Source organism: Leucoraja erinacea, chromosome 32 (genome assembly GCF_028641065.1).
Source record: "Leucoraja erinacea ecotype New England chromosome 32, Leri_hhj_1, whole genome shotgun sequence".
NCBI classification, from domain to species: Eukaryota; Metazoa; Chordata; class Chondrichthyes; order Rajiformes; family Rajidae; genus Leucoraja; species Leucoraja erinaceus.
Window position 1 is genome coordinate 2,638,050 of NC_073408.1, and position 22,473 is coordinate 2,660,522.

Consider the following 22,473-nt stretch of genomic DNA (forward strand, 5'->3'; position numbering starts at 1 on the left):
AGATTTTGAGCCGATAAATATTTATATGGCAGAGTGTGAACATTAATTCTGAATCAATATCCAGAGAGACTGCGAGGCCACTTGAGCCCATGACTGGAATATTCCTGAGATCTTTATTCACAGGTGCCTTCTTTTAGGGGAGATGTTAAACTGTTTCAAAGCTTTATTAAAATGTTCTTGTGGGATGTGGCAAAATGTGCATTTACTACGCAGTGAGGTGCTGAGTAGGCAGGTGGGACTAGTGTAGCTGGGACATGTTGGGTAAGTTGTGGTCGATGGGCCTGTTTCCACACTGTAACTCAGCAGGTCAGGCACCATCTCTGGAGAAACATCACCTATTCCTTTTCTCCACGGATGCTGCCTGACCCGCTGAGTTACTCCAACATTTCATGTCTATATTTGACCTGTGACACAAGGAGTGAGTTGTGGAGCGAGTGAGGGCTACTTTCCGTTAGGTGCTGTTGGGCTTCATTGTTGAAGCTGCACTAATGCAGGTAAATGGAGAGTATTCCTTCACACTCCTGACTTGCGTCTTGTGGATTTCGTGCTGGGGGAATTGGAGGGGCAGAAGCCAGTCAGAAAATATTTCCTCACAAGATGGAGAATGAAGATTAGTGTCTGATCTGCAGCCTCGAAACAGTCAACTTTACGAAGATGGTAATTAAAAGCAATGCAACAAGAGAGGCTCACAGGATCAGAGTTCAACCAGTGAACAAAGAGGATAAACCGAAGATTCAGATTCAGATTCAGATTCAATCTTGGAGAAAAGGAATTGTCACGTTTGTCAGTTGTACAGTACAGAGACAACAAAAGGCATTTTATCACTCCCTTGAAGAGGGAAATAGCAAAAGTTTTGAATAAAAAAAATAATAAGTGTCCGGGGGGGGGGGTGGTGATTGGCAGTCACCGAGGTACGTTGTTGAGTAAAATCCTTGACAGCCGCCGGAAAGAAAACTGTTCCTCGACCCTGCTGTGTCGGGGAGGAGACCGGGAGCACAGTAGATGGCCTCCCGGATGGTAGGACCTCCGGTGTCGGATGGGGTTGTTGGTGAGCGTTTGGTAGTGGGTCAGTGTGGCATTGGGTGAGAGCACAATCGCAAGATGTAGGAAGAACCCTGTAGATGGGTTAAACCGAAGATAGACACAAAAAGCTGGAGTAATTCAGCGGGACAGACAGCATCTCTGGAGAAAAGGAATAGGTGACATTTCGGGTTGAGAACCTTCTTCAGACTTACAAAGAGGATTCTTCCATATCGACACCCTATCTCCTGCCCTTGATACGATACGTCTGAAGAGTCTATTCAAGATCAATCTGCCATTAAATTAGAACATGGGTGACCTCTCTTCTTATGGACCTATCTTACCTTTAAAATCCTTGAAATACCTGAAAGCTAACAATTTCAAACAGGAAATTCTCTTTATGAAATGATAATTCTAGATTTTGTAAAAAACAAACTTCCTGTTGGATGCAAATTTTCTGTTGGAAACTTTCTGTCGGGGAGGCACGGTGGCACAGTTGTGGCCTTACAGCACCAGAGACCCAGGTTTGATCCTGACTATGGGTGTTGTCTGATGGATTTTGTACATTCTCCCTGTGAACTGTGTGGGTTTTCTCCGGGTGCACTGGTTTCCTCCCACACTCCCAAGACGTACAGGTTCGTACGTTGATCGGCTTCGGTAAAATTGTTATGTGTAGGATAGTGTTTGTGTACGGGGTGGTGACCGCTGGTCTGCACGCATTCGGTGGGCCGAAGGGCCTGTTTCTGTGCTGTGTCTCTAAAGTCTAAACTGGATGGATCGCAACTGAAGCAAGAATAGGGGGTAAGCAGCATTGTCCAAAGCCTAGTATTCACCTTTATGGTTAATGGAAAAAGTAACTACATCGTAAAGGTCCCACAAACAGTCTGCTGCTTTCTGCACTCAGAATCTCCTCATTACCAAGAACATTTCTTTTAAAATGTTGCCATAACACCTTAGGATTCTTTTTAAAAAAAAGCACCGAGTCCATCTCCAATCCATCCACATCCACGATCAGGGATGAGGAGATCAGAGCAGAGTTGTGTTTCCCTTGGCAGGAATTGTCCTTAGTGTGTAGGATCGTGCTAGAGAACAAAGGGTGAAAGTCTCAACATAATTCTGGCCAGAGAAGATAAATAAACCCCTCACACAAAGGGAACTGAAGCTTGGAGTTCACTACCCAAAATTATTGTCGAGGTTTAGTTGTTCAGCATATATAAGAGAAAGAACAATATATTTTGGGATTTTCAGGGTAAGTAATTTTCAGGAAAGTAAGTAAGTAAGTAAGTAATTTTTATTTATATAGCACTTTTAAATCAAATCATGTTGACGCCAAAGTGCTTTACAGAGAAAAAAAAATTAGATTACCATACATCCATATAAAATTAAAAAAAAGGAAAAAGACACAATATACCATAGGATTCAACATGAACATCCCCCCCCACAGCAGCATCAACACTTTCCACTGTGAGGGAACTAGGAGTTGGTGCAGGCAGTGCAGGCATGAGGGGCTGAATGGCCTACCTCTTAAGAGCCAAATGTAGCCAAATGGAGTTGATCACCAATGACAGTTTACCATATCAAGGGGAAAAGCGTAAAATCATGATTTCTGCCATTTTAAAGACCTTCCATGTGACGTCTCCCAAACCTACTCCAAAGGAAGGAACTCCAGCCCACTTATTCTTTCCTGACCAGGATCAGTGTTGTCCAGACACACATCCAGTGGCGGACTGGCCAGGGTGTCAGCTTGCCCGATGGCAAGTGGGCCCCTGATGAAGTGGGCCCCCTTTGTCTCCTGGCAACCAATATTTTTAGACCCAGTCCGCCACTGCCCACATCTCAAGGTTCTAAGGCTTCTCCATACACTCCAGTTTCAGATCATCAAGATCGGAATCTCCCAGAGGTGGAGCCTGATTTACCTCCCTGAACTATGTGGAATTACATTAAATATTACCTTATGGAAACAGGCCATAGCGTAATTTTGTTCTGAAGAAACATCTATCTATACTTATTTCAACTCAACCCATCAGCCTGTTCCATTAGTCCAACAAGTGCTAGTAAATTTGTCCAAAAAAAATCCCTTTCGTAATAAATCTCGGTTGATTTTGCCTAATCCTATTGATATTTTTTAATTGCCTCGTTAGCTCATAATCTCAACAGCCTCGGTCATTTCCCACCCCACTAGCAGAAGAGTGGGGCTTTTTTTTTTTTTAAATCACCAGTTAACGAGGTACGTTTGAGTTGAGCAGCTGAGTGGAAGGGCAGAGGGGTGGGATTGTTCAAAAGCAACAGGTAACGAGGTCTGATTGAGTTGACCAGCTGGGAGCAATTAGCATCCCAGTGTAACAGCCCCTCGTGGGGGTATAAAAGCAAGGCTGGCATTCGCCCAGCAGCCTGTTGGGAGTGGCCTTGTGGAGGTAAAGGAGAAAGTGCACTGGATTTGGTCAAGAAGCTTCATCTCAGGAGGCTGAGCATAAGTTGGTGGCGGGACAGGTTATGCCCCTGTCCCACTTAGGAAACCTGAACAGAAACCTCTGGAGACTTTGCGCCCCACCCAAGCTTTCCGTGCTGTTCCCGGAGGTTGCAGGTGGTTGCCGGAGGTTGCAGGTAGTGGAAGCAGGTAGGGAGTCTGACAAAAACCTCCGGGAACCGCACAGAAACCTTGGGTGGGGCACAAAGTCTCCAGAGGTTTCCGTTCAGGGTTCCTAAGTGGGACAGGGGCATTAGGGTCAGTGTTTTAACCTATTACTATTATAAAAGAACTGCAGACACTGCTTTATAGTCTGCTGCGTTTCCAGACACCACAGCAAGGCCCCAGATAGATACTAAAATGTTGGAGTAGCTCACTTTTAGAATGTTGTTTACAGTAGTTCTTCACCTTCATTGGATTTGTGGTGTGCTGATGTTTCAGGAAGGTGACATATCCTCTTCTGTTATATCTGAACCAAACTATTTGATTAATGTCTGCCTTGTATTTTATGAACTCCAAATTGTATATTTCCTCAGCATATGCCCTATTAAACATTCTCATAATTTTAAAGCCCTCTTTTGTATTGTGTTCAGAGCCAAGGAACAGAATCCTTTTCCTGATTAAGATCAGGTTGTGCATGTCGATGATGCTGAATCAGGACTTAGAGAAACAGACACTCAGATCTGGATGGAGTAACAGATATATTGATCTAGATTTTACAGGGAGCATTAATAATTTAAAATAGATTAGTTAATGAGAAGATTAAAACGTTATCAATTTAAGATTTAAAAAATGCTAAATCTGAACAGTTTCTGTAGTCGAGGAACTTGACAATCTCCTCGGCTAAATAGCTCCAGGTTTATCTGCACAAATGTCCCTGCAGGGGATGTCCTACAGATGTTGCTCTCCCTTAGACAGGAAGCAAATGTCCTCTGTAAATAGCCTCATTGGCATTATTCGGCTTCTAATTTGTTGGAACACTTTCAATTACCCGGAGTTTGATCTATTACACGTTGCAAGAGTGAGCTGTACTGTTTATTTGTAAGTTCCTGGGGAGCTGTGAACCACTGTAGCTGTTTGATATCTATCTATTTATCATTCATCATTATTTATTTGCTGTTTAAATAGAATGACAAAGTACATTGCTTAAGCTGCACAGATGAAGCTTTTCACAGTTTGCTCTGTGCCACACTTAATATTGTAACATAGCAGTATTATTGAAGGTAGACAAAAATGCTGGAGAAACTCAGCGGGTGCAGCAGCATCTATGGAGCGAAGGAAATAGGTAAGGTTTCGGGCCGAAACCCTTCTTCAGACTGATCCTTACCATTACTGAAGATGCCTGTTTTTCTCTTTTGAAAGTAATACATCAAAATTTAGTCCAATTGGTACATGCTTTACAGGTGTAACTGTTATTCAGTTCTATCAGTGCTGCTTCAAACCGAGGTTCAATTCAATCAGCACAATAGGATAATGAGACACAAAGTGCTGGAGTAATTCAACTGGTCTGGCAGCATCCCTGGAGAACATGAATATGTGATGCTTCGGGTCGAGACCCTTCTTCAGACCCAAAATGGCACTTATCCATGTTCTCCAGGGATGCTGCCTGACACGCTGAGTTACTCCAGCATTTTGTGTCTTGTTTTGCAAACCTTCGGCAGTTCCTTGTTTCTGAAACATTAGGATAATTTATTTCCTCCTCCGTGATATCGCCCAAATCTGCTCTCCTGCTGTAACGCTCATCCAGGCCTTTTGTTAGAATTCAATTCAATGGATATTTATTGTCACATATGCAATTAATTGTTGCATAATGAAATTCATTTTGCACACAATGTCAGCACCACAATGCTTGGCGCCATTTCATCAAGTTCACAGTCCTGGCCTGGTCTGGCCAAATGTGGATGTGTTGTCCTCCACCACTGCTCCACTCCAGCCCCGTCCAGTCCATGTGCTCGGCCTCTTAGTTCAGCGCCCGGTCCAGCTGAACCAGACTTGACTAATCCAATTCACTCCATGATTGCTTCCTATTCTACTGTCCATAAAGATGAGGTCATGCAAAAATCCAACAACAATACAAACTCATGCCACGTCCTTTTATCCTGTAGCCTGTTTGCTTCTTGGCCCATTGTGGTTTCTGGCTAAGCAACAGCCCAATCCTCCCCAGAGCCCAACTTGTTCTTGTCTGTCCAATTTATTAACCTACTGAGTGATTTGTGCTTGATATATCCAGTTTCTTAATCATCCCTGAGTTTAATCACTCCACTAGTGTGTACCGCACAAATACTAGCGGGTACATTGTATCCTCGAGTAGGAGGATGAGGAGAAGGAACATTGCCTCCATAAGTGGTCACAATTAGCAATGTCAACATACATAGATGCTCCTCTCCAATTGTATTGTTGAAGATTAGATCAAATAGGTTTGACCCTTATGTTGGTTCTCAGACCCATTGTGATAGCTAAGTCTTTCATTGGTAGCACAATTATTTTAATGGTGAACATGAAGCCACTCAGAGTGCTTCCCATGTCTAGTGCTTCCTCAAGGAGGGACATTGGATTCATCAACATGGGTAGGCAATAGGTAGTAACCAAGAGAAGGTTTCCTTGTGTATGTTTAAACCTGGTGTCATGAAATTTCACACAGAATGGAATCAATACTGAGGATATCCAGGGCTTCTCACACCCACCATGCCATCCCCTCTGCTGAGCCTTTCCTGCAAGTGAGGTAGATGGAAGCAGGGATTGTGATGGAGGGGTTCCCGATGGTGGGGGAGTCCAGAACCATGGGTCACAGTTTAAGATTAAGGGGTTGGCCATTTAGCACTGAGATGAGGGAAAACTTCTTCACGCAGAGAGTTGAGGATCTGTGGAATTCTCTGCCACAGAAGGCAGTGGAGGCCAATTCATTGGATGTTTTCAAGAGAGAGTTAGATTTAGCTCTTAGGGCTAAAGGAATCAAGGGTTATGAGGGAAAAGCAGGAACGGGATACTGATTTTAGATGATCAGCCATGATCATATTGAATGACAGTGCAGGCTCGAAGGGCCGAATGGCCTAGTCCTGCACCTATTGTCTATGTTTCTATGTTTCTAATTCAGTGCCTCGGCCAATGCCAGGTGGTCCATCCAGTTTTATTCTCTATCAAAATTAAAATGCTGGACAAACTCAGCAGGTTGGGAGGAATCTATGGGCGGATAAACAATTAATGTTTCAGATTCGGGATCAGATCTGGGAAAGAGAGAAAATACATTAGTTTTCTTATTGATAAAAAAAAGACAGAAAATGCTGAAGTAAATCAGTGGTTCAGGCAGCATCTCTGGGAAACAGAGATGAGGTTTAGGCTCAGGAGCCTTTTCTATTCTCTTTTCCTTCTTTCGCAGTTCTGATTGAGGATTTTGGACGTGAACCACTCACTCGTTTCTCTTTCCACAGATGCTGCTTGAATTACTGTGTGTTTCCTGCAATCTCTGCTATTATTTTGGATTTCCAGTAGTGTTTTGACTTTCATTTACTGTTTTATTTTATCTCTCCGATTCAAGGTATCAGTCATTGTAAATCACCATCAACTAGAAGTGGGAGAAGTAAATTAACCAAGTAATGTCCACAATGAGTCTCCTGTGGGCAAAGAGAAGGATTTAAGTCTGAGCCAAAAAGGAGTTGGGAGTGCTGATTGTATTAGAAATATATTTTAAGATTGTGCTCGTATGGAATAGATTCATTTCAAAATTAATGACTTTGATAAGTGCTTTGGTGCTGTCACATGGCAGAAATTACACGAGGAGAACTCCTCAGCCTTTCTTTGAATAGAAATGGGATTTTTTAAATACATTCTCATGAAAGGGCAGATGGGATCTTAATTTATCATCTCATCCAACCTTCTGACAGTGCAGCATTCCTTCAATATCTGCAAAGGTTATGGGCTCAAATCTCCGGAGTGCAACACTAGCCTGCAATCTGCCAACTCGGAGTGCTAGCCCTATTGCCTCTGGATGCTGCAGAATCACCAGCATCATCCATCATGCCAGACCTACAGATATGTTGCAAGGAAAGGCTACATATATTACACTTGCATTGCTCCCAAATTAAATCATTATCTAATTCAGGAGGTTCCATTGATTAAAGGTTCGTACAGGATGTTTGGAGGAAAATCTGTTTTCAAAGTATTAAGAGAATGGCACATGTTTTAAACCAACGTTGCATTGGAGAAAGCTGCACTTGAATGGTCAACTATCGCTAAGTCAAGAAGTTGAGAACTAGTTTACATGAAAAATTATATCTGTTTGAATTGTGGAAATGTTTGAATTGCAATGCTCTGGCTGATCACAGTTGTGATTCCATTAAATACTGTTTAATATTTTTTTTAACATATCGTTAAAAAATGTTGGAGGCAGGTACAATAGTGGTGTTTATGAGGTTTGTGGAAAGGCACATGAAAGTGCAGGGAATAAAGGATTGTGGATCATGTGCAGGCAGATGAGATCAGTTTGCCTTGACACCATGTTTGACACAAGCATTATAGGCCAGAGGACTGCTCCTTTGCTATGTTCTATAATTGGTAAAATCCAAAACAATGAGACATAATCTTATAATTAGAGCACCCCTGCTTTGAGATGATGTAAGGAAGCACTTCTTCACATCACCAGAGGAAAATAAATCCTCAAAAAGCTATTGAGAATGAAAGTTAATTGTAACTATTTGGAATCTTGGGCTGACTATGAAAATGACCTTTGGATTCAAGATTCAAAAGAGGTTATTGTCATGCGTCTCCGACAGGACAATGAAATTCTTGCTTTGCTTCAGCACAACAGAATATAGTGGGCATAAATAAATACAGAACAGATCAGTGTGTCCATATACCATTGAATATATATATATATTTACACACATAAATAAGCAGATAAAGTGCAATGGGCTATTAATGTTCAGTGTTTTGTTTGAGTTTAGTTTAATAGCCTGATGGCTGTGGGGAAGTAGCTATTCCTGTTGCAGATTTCAGGCTCCTGTACCTTCTACCTGAAGGTAGCGGGGAGATGAATTAGTGGTCAGGATGGTGTGGGTCCTTGATGATGCTGGCAGCCTTTTTGAGGCAGCGACTGCAATTGATCCCCTCGATGGTAGGGAGGTCAGAGCAGATGATGGACTGGGCAGTGTTTACAACTTTAGTGTAGTTTAGTTTAGAGATACAGCATGGGAAGTGAACCATTGGTCTGGGGATAGCCTGTGTGACATTCACAATTTAGTGTATTCCTTCAAACAAGAGCTGGAGCTATCTGGTCACCTATTTTTCGCCAACTGCACGTAATTGGGGCTTGGAGATACTGGCCTGAGAGAGGACACTGACATTGGTTTACATGTGCTGACAGTGTGTTGAAAGGTTTTACAGAGACAGCATTAGTGGGAACTATCCAGTGCATTGCAGTGCCTGTGATACATAGTGTCGTTTAAGTCTTAGAACCATGCAGGAGGGCAGTGATCACAATGACTGGTGGAGCATAAATGGGGTGGGAGATTGCAACCTTCACGTGGTCCACCCTATTTCAACTAATGCAATCAACTTGACGTGCACAAACAAAATCAAATAGAACATGTTGACCTACAACTTTAAGCTGTGCATGCCATAAGCAAGAAGAAGAAGAGCATAAGTGGTGTGCAGAGCTTGAAGTCTTAATCTTCAAGCACCCTTTTCCTCAGATGGTTAGACTCTGTGCAGGCACTAAAAGTGTTGGTAAAGAGCAATCTTAAATGCCTGTCTTTGCTGAGAGGTAGCTCCCAGGTTATGGAAAGTTATCCCCATTCTCCAGATTTTAATACTGTCTATCCCATTTAACCACTCGCCCTTATTTGACAAAAAAACACACAAATTCCATTGCAACTATCAGTAAATTACCTCTTGAATAAGATAAAAGAGATTTAAATCATGGCCAATTTGAAAGAATCTACACAAATTTCTCTCAGGGAATAGAAGTGAATACTGAAGGCTCCTCATGCTCTGATCACCATTAGCAGATACCACCATCTTTCTCTGTGTTCTCCACCCCACTCAGAAATGGCTCCAGCTCTTGTTTGAGGGAATTCACATAGGTCTAAGGTTCTCAGTTACCTGGAAATGAAGAACAATCAAATTCCATCTTGACTTTACATTAAGTGATAGTCTGACACTTTCTCTTCCCTTACAAACTCCTCAACATAAACTTTGCTCATATTGTTCCTATATCTTAACTTCTCTAAAGCAGCTGAGGCTAGAGTTCTTTGATAACCACAATACTTCCAGTTTCCAATTAATCTTGTGATTCACCTCTTCATCCTGCCAAAGCGTTTCAGATTGCCTTATGAAGGAACTCAAACTAAACAAGTTCATATACAAAGGTATAGTAGAACATCGTCTTAGGGTTTTGCCATGTACATTTTAGAATCTCCAGTTATAGAGTAGCCATCATGATAGCAGCATAGTCAGTGAAATAGTTTCAAACTGAATTTGTATCCTTTGACTGCTTTCAATGACTGTGTTAGGACAATGGGAAATCTCTTCCAGGCAATTTTTTCACCAAGTATCTCATCTTGTGAATTATAAAATTAAATATCCCTTTTAGCTGTTGTAGCATTTTAACTTGCCTAATAGAAATAGCCATTATCTGTGCTTCACGAACGTATTAACACCAAGCCCAGATGTTTCCACATTTCATTTTATACAATTTGTTTTAACTAAGGTGCAGAACCAAGACATTGTGGAATCTAGCTACATTTATGCCATATAAGGTCTTGGAGAAATAATGTATTTTTTGCATTCAGTTTCAGTAACCCTTCAGTGTGGAATCAGTAACCCTTCCACTGGCTTTGCATTATGAAGTGGTATCTAAGCTGATCTTCTGGGACTATATTGCTCCGCTGTTGATCTCAGTACTGCTCCATTATCGATTTCAGGCTTGCAGGCGCGAGTCGTTTTTAGTGATTACAGAGATAGGAATGCGATCAACCAGAGTACATGTCAGTGTTGCTGACTTATAATCAGGCCTGTTGGTGACTCTAATTCGCACCATTAGCTACATTTAGTGCTTGCATCCTCTTCCATATTTCACAAGGGAATAATGAGAATTATTTATTCGCACTAATTCAGGAGTGGGAGGGGTGGTAATGTTATGGACTCTGGACACGAAACGGCCACTATTTTAGAGTTCTCTCTCTTGTCTGGTCATTTTGTAATGGCAGGGATGGAAAGAACTAGTTTTTTTAAATATATCTATATTAGTTTCAAAGATCTCAGGATATCCCTAGATTTTGCAGCTCATTTTAATTTATAGTCCCCATTGTGCTTTAGGAAATGTGTTAAACAATTAGTGTATCACCAGATTCTTAAGAGCCAAGTATCTTTTATTGTATATTCCAGACAGAACAATTAAATTCTTACTTGCAATAGTATAACAAAATATGTAAACATAATAGTCTGTATACAATATAATAATGTGTGTATGTGCATATACGTATGTGTGTATATGTGCGTATGTGTGTATGTATGTATATATGTGGGTATGTATATGTATGTATGTATATGTGTGTATGTATGTGTATGTGTATATATGTATATGAGTGTGTGTTTCCACGCACATGCACATCAAACAATAATAGTGCATAAAAACAAAACCAATGCCCATAAGTCTATGTAGTTCAGTCCTAATTTGGAGGTTGTAGTGTTTAATAGCCTGATGGCTGTAGGGAAGAAGCTGCTCCTGAACCTGAATGTTACAGTTTTTCAGGCTCCTATATCTTCTTCCCGATGGCAGGGGTCAAACGAGAATGTGGCCAGGGATCTCTGATGATGCTGGCTGCCTTTTTGAGGCTTCCCCCAATAGCACTGGGATACCAACACAGATTCCACATCTTCCCTGATGTTGGTTGAGGGGTAATCTTCAGTCAGGCCATCAGGTGTTTATTTGTTGCTCTTCATAGGGTTTTTTATTGCTACATGAGGGCTTTGGAAGGATATCTGGGACTCTCATGGACAAAGAACCAACAATCCATGTCGTAAAACACACAAAGTAACAGCATAAGAGGGAATTAGCTGAATCTGAGCTGATTCAGGTATAGAGCCAAAAGGTGAGGTACAAGCTGAAGAGAGAAAGAAAAAAATAAGTACATTAGAAAAAAAAACTTTGCTTTTTAAAAACATGAGTTTAATCTCAGCAGTAAAAACAAACTTGATATTGTTACTGTTTAGGGCAAGATTGTCAGCTGTCTTTGAGGGAATGTGACCCTTTTAACTCCTGACACTGTTAGGTTCATGTCCTAACTTGCCGTGACAAATTTAATTCATCTTAACGGCTCAGAATGCTTAGGGAGTCTGAGCCTTCTCGTGGGTTGAAAGGGAGAGTTGTACATGTCATTCCAACATTATGTAATGATTCACGACTCGTAGAGTATCAGGGCATAGACGACATTTTAAATATGATAATTTCAAGAATTTTAGGGGCGGCACAGCGGTAGAGTTGCTGCCTTACAGCGCTTACGACGCCAGAGACCCGGGTTTGATCCAGATTACGGGGTGCTGCCTGTACAGAGTTTGTACATTCTCCCCGTGACCGCGTGGGCTTTCTCCGAGATCTTCGGTTTCCTCCCACACTCCAAAGACGTACAGCTTTGTAGGCTAATTGGCTTGGTGTAAATGTAAATTATCCCTAGCGTGTGCAGGATAGTGTTAATGATTGCAGATTGGCGCGGACTCAGTGGGCCGAAATACCTGTTTGCGCGATGTATCTCTAAACTAAACTAAACTATGATGGGCATCTTAAAACGCATAGGATAGACATACATGTAGAAACAAGGAACTGCAGATGCTGGTTTACATAGTCCTCTGAGATAACATTCACCCATCATAAATTCTTGTCTTATTCAAACACTAATAGCAATACACGGCATTAAAGTCTCTGCAATTTTAGCAGTCAAATTAAGGCCAATTTTGAAGGTGGCTTCGTTTATGAAATAAAATAAGAAATCAGATTTTTGGGTGTATTGCTCATTTACTGTAGATAGAAAATTTCTAAATGACCTTTGAGTACTGATTTAAATTGACAGTTCTTCACTACTTTGCTATTGCTTGGTCTGATAGCGCCTTTAATGACTTTTTTTTCTTTTGCAGAAACATGTATGACCTTCAGTTGAACTTTGAAAGACACTTGAGACAAGCTTTATTACTGGTGCAATCCGTGCATCTTTCACCCCCTGCCTTCAAGCAAAGTCAGTCGATGAAATCACGGCAGGTAGGTGACCAAAGCTTGGATTGATCAGATCCCCGCAAATCAATTCTGTTTGCTTCTCTGATTATGTTTCAGTCTATTTCACACGAACTGCTAGTGTTTACCATCATTCTTTTACTGTATATGGACATCAAGATGCATCATTTCCAAACAGAGGTTTTGGGACATTCCATTAGACCCAAAGTGCACCTACCACCATCCATCTCAAACATACAAACCCAACCCATGTGTGGTTTCACCATGTTCTAGGACTGAGCCTGGCCCAGACTGCAAGGTCATTTTACTGATCTTCTTGGTTATTGAGGCTAAGGTTGCCCGGAACCGTTCCAATGACGGTACAGCAGAGTGGCGCAAGTGGCCATTAACTCTGGACTTCACAGGGTGCTTCACAATCAACGAGGCACATTTGGTTTTGAAGTACAGATCCTACTAGAATGCAGGATATGCAAGTGCCAATTCATACACTGCAACCTCTGGCAAATAGCATTAAGATAATTTTTCAGGTAACCTCACTGTTTGGAAGATAGACACAAAAAGCACTAGAGACATGGGTTCGATCCTGAACTTGGTTGCTGTCTGTGTGGAGTTTGCACGTTCTCCCTGCCACCGCGTGTGTCTTCTTCAGGTGCTCCAGTTTTCTACCACATCCAAGAGATTTGCGGGTTTCTAAGTTAATTGGCCTTTGTAATTGTTAATTGTCGCCCCTGGTGTGTCGGAAGTGGATGAGAAAATGGGATAATATAGAACTGGATGGTGTGGACTCAGTGGGCTGAAGGGCCTGTTTCCACGCTATATCTCTAAACCTAGAACTAATTTTATTCAAAAATAAAATACTTTACTGCCACACTGCCTTCCATTACCTCTGGACTTCACAATCAACGAGGCACATTTGGTTTTGAAATACAGATCCTACTAGAATGCAGGATATGCAAGTGCCAATTCATACACTGCAACCTCTGGCAAATAGCACTAAGATAATTTTTCAGGTAACCTCACTGTTTGGAAGATAGACACAAAAAGTTGGTGTAACTCAATGGGACAGGCAGCAGCTCTGGAGAAAATGAATGGGTGATGTTTTGGGTCACCCATTCCTTCTCTTCAGAGATGCTATTTGTTCTGAGCTCCTCTGCTCATCCAATGATGATTCATCATTCATCTTATTGGCTTCCCCTTCTACACCATCGCTTTTCAGTATACTGATGTCACCAGCTTATCGTTTTCATCCAACAATCAGCTAACAATGGCCTGTTTCCTTTTGCACTCATTGTTCTTTATCTCTCTACATCATTGTCTATATCTCTCGTTTCCCTTTCCAGTGACTTTCATTCTGAAGAAGGGTCTCGACCCAAAACGTCACCCATTCCTTCTCTCCAGACATGCTGCCTGTCCCGCTGAGCATTTTGTGCCTATCTTCGGTGTAAATCAGCATCTGCAGTTCCTTCCAACAAACCTCATTGTTTGGTGTAGGTTGGAAAATGAGCATTGGCCAGGAGAAACTTCTTTATTCTTTTTGAATAATATCATAAATAAAGTCATGGAATCATAGTTATACAATGCGGAAATGTGCCCAACTCGTCCGTGCCTACCAAGATGTTTACAGGGCCTTATCCCACAAGAATACCCCTCTAAATATTTTCTTTCCACATCCCAGTCCAAATGTATTTTACATATTATAATTATACATGCCTCTACAGCTTCTTCTGACATCTCATTCCATGTACCCACTGCCCTTGTCACAAAAACGTTGCCTCAGTACACTTTTCATTTTTCCCCCTTTCTCCTTAAACCTAAGACCTCTAGTTTTAAGGAAATGGACGGATGAGGTTTCAAGTTCAAGGAACCATCTTCAGACTGCTGTGTGATTTTACTGGGCCGTGTCCAAAACCAAGCGTTTCACTGTACCTAAGTACATGTGCAATAAAATATATTGAATCATTGAAGGATGCTGCACCATGTGGTAGCATCTCTGCTGGAGAGCTGCAATGAATCTGAATTGGCTTCCATTAGTTCTGGCTATATTGTACATTGCCTCTAAGAGCCACCGTCTGCCTTTAATCATTGTAAGTTAGCTGGATTTGACACAGCACCAATGTAATCAACAACACAATTACAGTCCTGGCTCCATGTGTGATTTGGAGCAAGCCTGACCAATGCAGTGCATGCCTGCGTCACCTTGGGCCAAATCGCATTGCAATGACCAGGCCACACATGTTCTGCAACACTTTACAGTTGAGACACCAATGTCCTTGCGCTGTAACTGCACCATCTGACTCGCCCTCAGCCTACTGCTGCCAAAACCTTTTGTTTTTCCTTTCCCAGCCAGTTCACCTTGCACTGTCCATAAATTGGAATTCACCAGAATCTATCTACTCTTTGCGCTGTCCTGTGCACTAGTTGTTGAATCCTGTTTAACAAAGAACTGCACGTGCTGGAAAAATCGAAGGTAGACAAAAAATGCTGTGGAAACTCAGCGGGTGAGGCAGCATCTCTGGAGAGAAGGAATCGGCGACGTTTCGGGTCGAGACCCTGCTTCAGACTGATGTCGGGGGGGGTGGGAAAAAGAAAGGAAGTAGGTGGAGACAGTACGACTTGTGGGAGAACTGGGAAGGAGGGAGAAAGCAAGGGCTATCTAAAATTAGAGAAGCCAATGTTCATACTGCTGGGGTCTAAACTACCCAAGCGAAATATGAGGTGCTGTTCCTGTGTTGGTTCCTGGTCTCATTAGAGCACTGATGAATAAATATTTACAAATCCTTCCATAGCTTCATAAATTTTTTTTTTTTTTTATTAATTTAAAAAAATAAATAAAAATAAAATAAATTTATTATTATTATACTTCCCTGTAATAGTCACCATCTCTTGCAATGTAATCATCTCCATTCTCTGTTCTCCAATTCTGACTGATTGCACAGCAGTGATGTTAATCACTCCACTATTGGCAGCTGTGGCGTTTAGTTTCAGCTTTGTTTAGAGATACATTGCGGAAACAGGCCCTTCGGCCAAACGAGTCCGTGCCGACCAGCGATCTCCGCACACTAACACCATCCTACACACACTGGGGACAATTTACAATTATACCAAGCTAATTTACTTACAAACTTGCAACTCTTTGGAGTGTGGGAGGAAACTGGAGATCCCGGGGAAAACCCACACAGGTCACGGGAAGAACGTACAAACTCCATACAGTCAGCACCCAAAGTCAGGATCGAACTCGGGTCTCTGGCGCTGTGAGGCAGCAACTCTCCGCTGTGCCACCGTGCTGCCCAACAGCTTCTGCTGTATATTTTACCAGCTGCTCATCTTCTTGCAGTCACTGCCCCCGCTGGTGCTCACAAAATACTGGGTGCAGTTTCATACCCAAACAAGTTGGAAAGTAAAGGGTCAATTGCTGTTTCTTCCCTCACAGCAGCTGAATCTGAGCTGCCATGGAAACACATCTGTGCCCCCTGTGATGGTGCAGACATGAGGGAGATGGCCTTTATGCAGACTCAGTGTGGGATGTAATTAAACCTTTGGCATCTGCAGCAGTATTAGGAAAACACACTCGCCTAGAATGCCTATTGCTCCATTCCTTGTTTTGGCCAGGCTGATCATCAGATAGTGCTTACAGTCAGACTGAAATGAGAGGCATCAGCAAAAAGTGTAATAAAGCTGCACTCTGGCGAGACTGATGGTCTTCATTAGGACTGCCTTGAGTTGGACTGAACATGTTCAACACCACTTCTTCCAATTAGTACGAGTATGCCCCAGTCATCACTGTTTTATACAGAAATCAGACAGAGACAATTAGAAACATAGAAATATAGAAACATAGAAATTAGGTGCAGGAGTAGAGGCCATTCGGCCCTTCGAGCCTGCACCGCCATTCAGTATGACCATGGCTGATCATCCAACTCAGTATCCCGTACCTGCCTTCTCTCCATACCCCTGATCCCTCTAGCCACAAGGGCCACATCTAACTTCCTCTTAAATATAGCCACTGAACTGTGGCCTCAACTACCTTCTGTGGCAGAGAGTTCCAGAGATTCACCACTCTCTGCGTGAAAAATTTTCTTCTCATCTCGGTTCTAAAGGATTTCCCCTCTATCCTTAAGCTGTGACCCCTTGTCCTGGACTTCCCCAACATCGGGAACAATCTTCCTGCATCTAGCCTGTCCAATCCCTTAAGAATTTTGTAAGTTTTAGGGTCTATCCTGACTAGACATCTTAGATGAACATGGAGAGGGCACGGTGGCGCAGCGGTAGAGTTGCGGCCTTACAGTGCCAGAGACCTGCGTTCGATCCTGTCTATATGCTGTCTATATGGAGTTTGTACGTTCTCCCTGTGACCGTGTGGGTTTTTGTCCTGTTTCCTCCCACACTCCAAAGACGTACAGGTCTGTAGATCAATTGGCTTGGTACAATTACAAATGATGTGTGTGCAGGATAGTGTTAATGTGCGGGGATCGCTGACCATGCGGACTCATTGGGCCCAAGGGCCTGTTTCAGCGCTGTGTCTCCAAACTAAACAAGGAGACTCCCTGTCTGCTCTAGTTGAGATCCAAGGCTTTTATGAAGGACGATCCCGCACTGTACAAGAAGGCCAAGTGCGATGTACCCAAGGCTATCGTGGAGAGATCTAACTGCAAGGTGATTGTGGCAGGCCCTGAAAATCATCACAGGCTACAAACCAAAGTCAGGGGTGATCTCAAGAGTCAAGAGTCAAGAGGGTCAAGTATGTTTTATTGACATGTGTCCCAGATAGAACAATGAAATTCTTACTTGCTGCAGCAATGACTCGTAGCCATTGGATGAGTTTTGCTCTGTGTTTGGCATTTAAACATTTCTCAACTATTGCAACATGACACATAGTATTTAGTTAACATGACAGCAAATCTTCACCCCTCAGAATTATGCAGCCCTCTTCGCCCCAGAATGAGTGAACACCTACTCTACAAGGCAGGGAGGCCGTGGACAAGGGCGGAGAGTTGCCAGAGACAGTCATGGGTTAATAAGGATAAAAATCACACGTGATGGAAGGATTGATGTAAAGATATCAACAAAGAAAGTCATGGGTTAACAACCGGCAGAGATGTTTACCAACTAAACCACAGAGTTCTTTGTTTGATTTTTGGAACAAACAGAATATTTTTAATAACTTCGATTTGGTCCTTGTTATGTGAGCTTCAAAATTAATATAAAATCCTTGGGCAAAGGAAATAGATAACACAGGAATGACAGAATGACCTTGACATTGCAACTTTGCTTCTGGCATCAAATACGATCAACGAACCCTGACACACAGCAGTGGATACTATAGCCACAGTCCAATCCGATTTGTGGGAATGGTGGCTGCGCCGGGCAGTACCCGCTGCGGTCTGCAGAGGGCAGCAGTTCAGCAGGATTTGGCACCGGAAAAGTTGGAGCATTTGGTCCAAAGCTGGAACAGAGCTTCAGAGAGAGACTGCGCAGACACCAGAATGGGAGTAGGTCACTCAGTCCCCTCAACTCATCTACAATTCAATTAAGTGCAGGGCTGATCAGCAAATTACTTCATTTATCCTGCTGCTTTCTTCCAATGTCCTGTTTTTTTTATTGTACTTAATTTATCTACCTTGTTCTTTAACTCAATTGCCAATAAGAGGTCGGTGTCAGGATTTAAATTATCCAAAGACTTCAGGCCTCAACAGCTTTTTGGAAGAGTTTCAAATTTGTGGGAATAATTGAGATACAAGAGACTGATGATGGTATCTGTGATTCATCCCTCCCAACATATACCGACTCCTTTCCTTCCTCCATAGATGCTGCCTGACCCACTGAGTTACACCAGGTGCCTTCTCTTGCAACCACAGGTGATGCAACACTTGCCCACCTGCCCATCCACTTTGTCCAACATATCCATTCAGGGAGCCAAACATATCTCCCAGGTGAGACAGACGTTTACATGCACCTCCGCCAACCTTTTGCATTCGGTGATCTCAATGAGATCTCCTCCATATTGGTGAGACAATGCATAGATTTTGCTGACCACTTGCGAGCTGGAGATCCCGGTTGCTCACCATTTTTATACCCCCTTCCCCTTGCTTCACATGTGCATGTGCAATGAAATACATGTGCAATAAAATATATTGGATCATTGAAGGATGCTGCACCCCTTCCCTTGCTTCACACTGACCTGTCTGCCCTTGGCCTCTTCCATTGCCAGAGTGAGGCCATGTGCAAACTGTAGAATAGCATCTCATAGACCCAGTGCTGGAGTAACTCAGCGGGACAGACAGCATCTCTGGAGTGAAGGAATGGGTGACATTTTGGGTTGAGACCCTTCTTCAGACTGAGAGTCGGGGGGGGGGGGGGGGGAGAGGGAAACGAGAGACATAGACAGTGATGCAGAGAGAGATAGAACAAATGAATGAAAGATATGCAAAAAAGTAATGATGATGAAGGAAACAGGCCATGGTTGGCTGTCATTTGGCCTATTGAATCAATGTCAGCTACCAGAGCAAATGTATCGGTCTCACTGCCTGTAACTTATTCCCTCCCAAATATCCATCAATGTCCCCCCGATTCACCTAGCTCCCTCTTGTGCAATGTACATCAGACGCATAACCTGCCGACGAGCACATCCTTTGGAAATGATGGAATACAGGGAGAATATAAACTAGGCTAGTGTCGGATTAATGTAACTGGGTGCTTAATGTAACTGGGTGGCTTGGACTTTGTGAGCTGAAGAATCCGTTTCCATGCTGCACGACTCTAAACCCAGTTAATCCCATTCACTATCTATCTCTGATGGGGTCAAGGAAAGAGTGTTCACGTGGATTGCGGGCGGCCCTGTTTCCACCACCACACACAAGAAGCCACAAGACAGACAACATTGTATGCAGATGCGGAGAAGTGAGTTCAGCTCTGGCTGAACAACATCTAATCTTGTGTGTGGACCCGATAAGAAGAAGACTGTCTCTTATCACTTCAAGTTTCTTCGTCTTTTCCCAGTTCCCTTTAGAAATCCAGTGGTCGGTGTCATTGTTAACTAGAATTATTCTCAGCACCAGCTCTCTGAGATTCTGGAAATAGTTGTTATGGTCTGAAATTATTTTAATCCTTCAGCCTGTGAGACAGAGCTTAACTGAGTGATCAGAGCAAAGAAGATAATGTAATCGGGGATTTAAAACGGCTTGTAAATAGGAGCAGAATACTGCTCCCCACCAGACTCTCAGTGAGGGTATAATGTTTAATGGAGAAGGCACTGAGAGAACACATCGAGGACTACAAGCACATAGTTTGCTATATGGGGCATCATAGGTTCCCAGGGGTGGCAAAGAAGGCTTTTGGCAAGCTGGCCTTCATCAGTCAATAAACAATAGGTGCAGGAGTAGGCCATTCGAACCAGCACCACCATTCAATGTGATCATGGCTGATAATCCCCAATCAGTACCCCGTTCCTGCCTTCTCCCCGTATCCCCTCCGCTATTTTTAAGAGCCCTTTCAAGAGAGAGTCACTAGCTCTCTCTTGAAAGCATCCAGATAACCTGCCTCCACCGCCCTCTGAGGCAGAGAATTCCACAGACTCTCTGTGAGAAAAAGTGTTTCCTCGTCTCCGTTCTAAATGGCTTGCTCCTTATTCTTAAAGGGCCTTAGAATAAGATCAGGATATTGAGTATAGAAGTATGCTGTGGTTGTACAAGATGTCAGTAAGGCTGTACTTGGAGTATTCTGGTCACTTTTGGTCAGCCGTCTATGGGAAAGATGTCATTAAGATGGAAACACTGTGGAAAAGATTTACCAGGATATTGCCAAGAATTGACCGACCGAGTCACGGGGAGAGGTTGGCAGTCTAGGACTTCATTCCTTGGAGCATTAGAGACTGAGGGGTGATATTATACAGGTGTATAAAATCACGAGAGGAATAGATAGGGAGAATTTTAGTGGGTTTTTTTCTCGGGGTTAGGGAGAGGGCAAGAACTAGACGACATGTTTTAAGGTAGAGGGGGAAGGTTTAATAGCGATCCTGAGGAGTCACCTTTTCACACAGAAGGTGCTATGTATATGGAAAGAGCTGCTAGACTAAGGCTAAGGCTGAGGCAAGTACAATAGCAATGCTTTGCAAGATATTTGGATAAGAACACAGAGAGGAGAGGTTTAGAGGGATATGAGTAAACCATGGACCAATGTTAATATCTTAGATGGGCCATGTGTAGGAAGGGAACTGCAGATGCTGGTTTACATCAAAGATGCATCAAAGACAGAATGCTGGAGTAACTCAGCGGGATAGGCAGAATCTCTGAAGAGGATTGGGTAGTGTTTCGAGTCGAGACCCAAACGCCACTCATTTCTTCTATCCAGAGATGCTGCCTGTCCCGCCGAGTTGCTCCAGCATTTTGTGTCTGTCTTAAATGGGCATCTTGGCCAGCATCGATGGCTCTTGAACACAGAGATGCCATCAGAATGACAATGAAGGGCAAGGAGTTGGGGTAACTCACCCAATTCCTCTTCAGCCCCCACCCGCTTAAGATCTAATTCTTAGGCTCCCCTTGGTCATGGCTGACCATGGGTATCTCCAGGGTGCTATTCCCTATATGGAGAATGCCTGTGCACGACTTTGTTTAACGTGGGGAGACTGGTGCACAGACAGCCACCCCACGCTCCTTGACAGATCTGGGTCAGGATCCAGTGGCATGGAGTCCAAGACGACCGGAGACCCTTTTCTGCTGCAGCCTTCATCCGCCTTCCCAGCCGTTGTGACGCTCCACTAAGGTCAGCCATCGTCCTCCGCCTGTTCCACCATTGATGTCTTGGTTGGATTGCTCTTTGTCAGAGACCTCCCCCTCGACCTACCAGGTGGCCCCACCAGGAGCATAGCTCCAGACGGCATCGCTCTCAGGATCTCAGGTCCACACAAGCTTCTCCACCACGACAAGGTGACAACCCATGGAGGTCAGGGCGTTGCTGTTTACTGTCAGGAACAGACATTGGAGCTCAGGCAGGCTGTGACGTCACTCCACCATTACATGGCGAGGGTGGGTGGGGGGTTGATGAGAGAATCAGCCAGGCAGTGGAGAGTAAGTGATGTTGGCAGATATTGATGTTGGCATCTCAGATGATGCGGAGGGGATGGAGAGGTTGCTGAACAGGAATGAATACATTCCTTCTCTCCAGAGATGCTGCCTGTCCCGCTGAGTTACTCCAGCATTTTGTCTACTTTCGATTTACAGCATCTGCAGTTCTTTCTTACACATGAATACAAAGCTTGTGAGTGAAGGTGAGATTGAACCTTAATCCTGCCTGGGATAAGTTTACACTGTCCCAGTGTTTGGTTTCTAAGGGTGTGGTGGTGTCTTCTCTGATCAGATTTTTGGGCAGTGATAAGATGGTAACGTGTTAAATAATGAAGTGTGGGTGAATGAAGGTCCCGTGTGAACATCAATAGTTCATTATTTTGATTTACATGTTAATAGATTGGATAAGCTCTGATGATTCATGTACTGTGGTGCACGCATTGATCCACTGCAATTTCCTTCTTAAAATCACCATCAATCAGCACCATTCAACGTGCATTAATGCCCAGAAACTGTACTTAAATTTCTGAAACAAATCTATCTGCTAACTCTAACTCGTTTGGTTACCCTCACAAGCCCACCACAGACTGTTGAATCTTATAGACTAGGTTTATTGCTGGGGGGGAAATGGCCTGCAAAACTAACATTTAGCCCATTGTTATTTCCATCTTCTGCTTCCTGTAAGTGTTTAGTTCATTCAACACTGC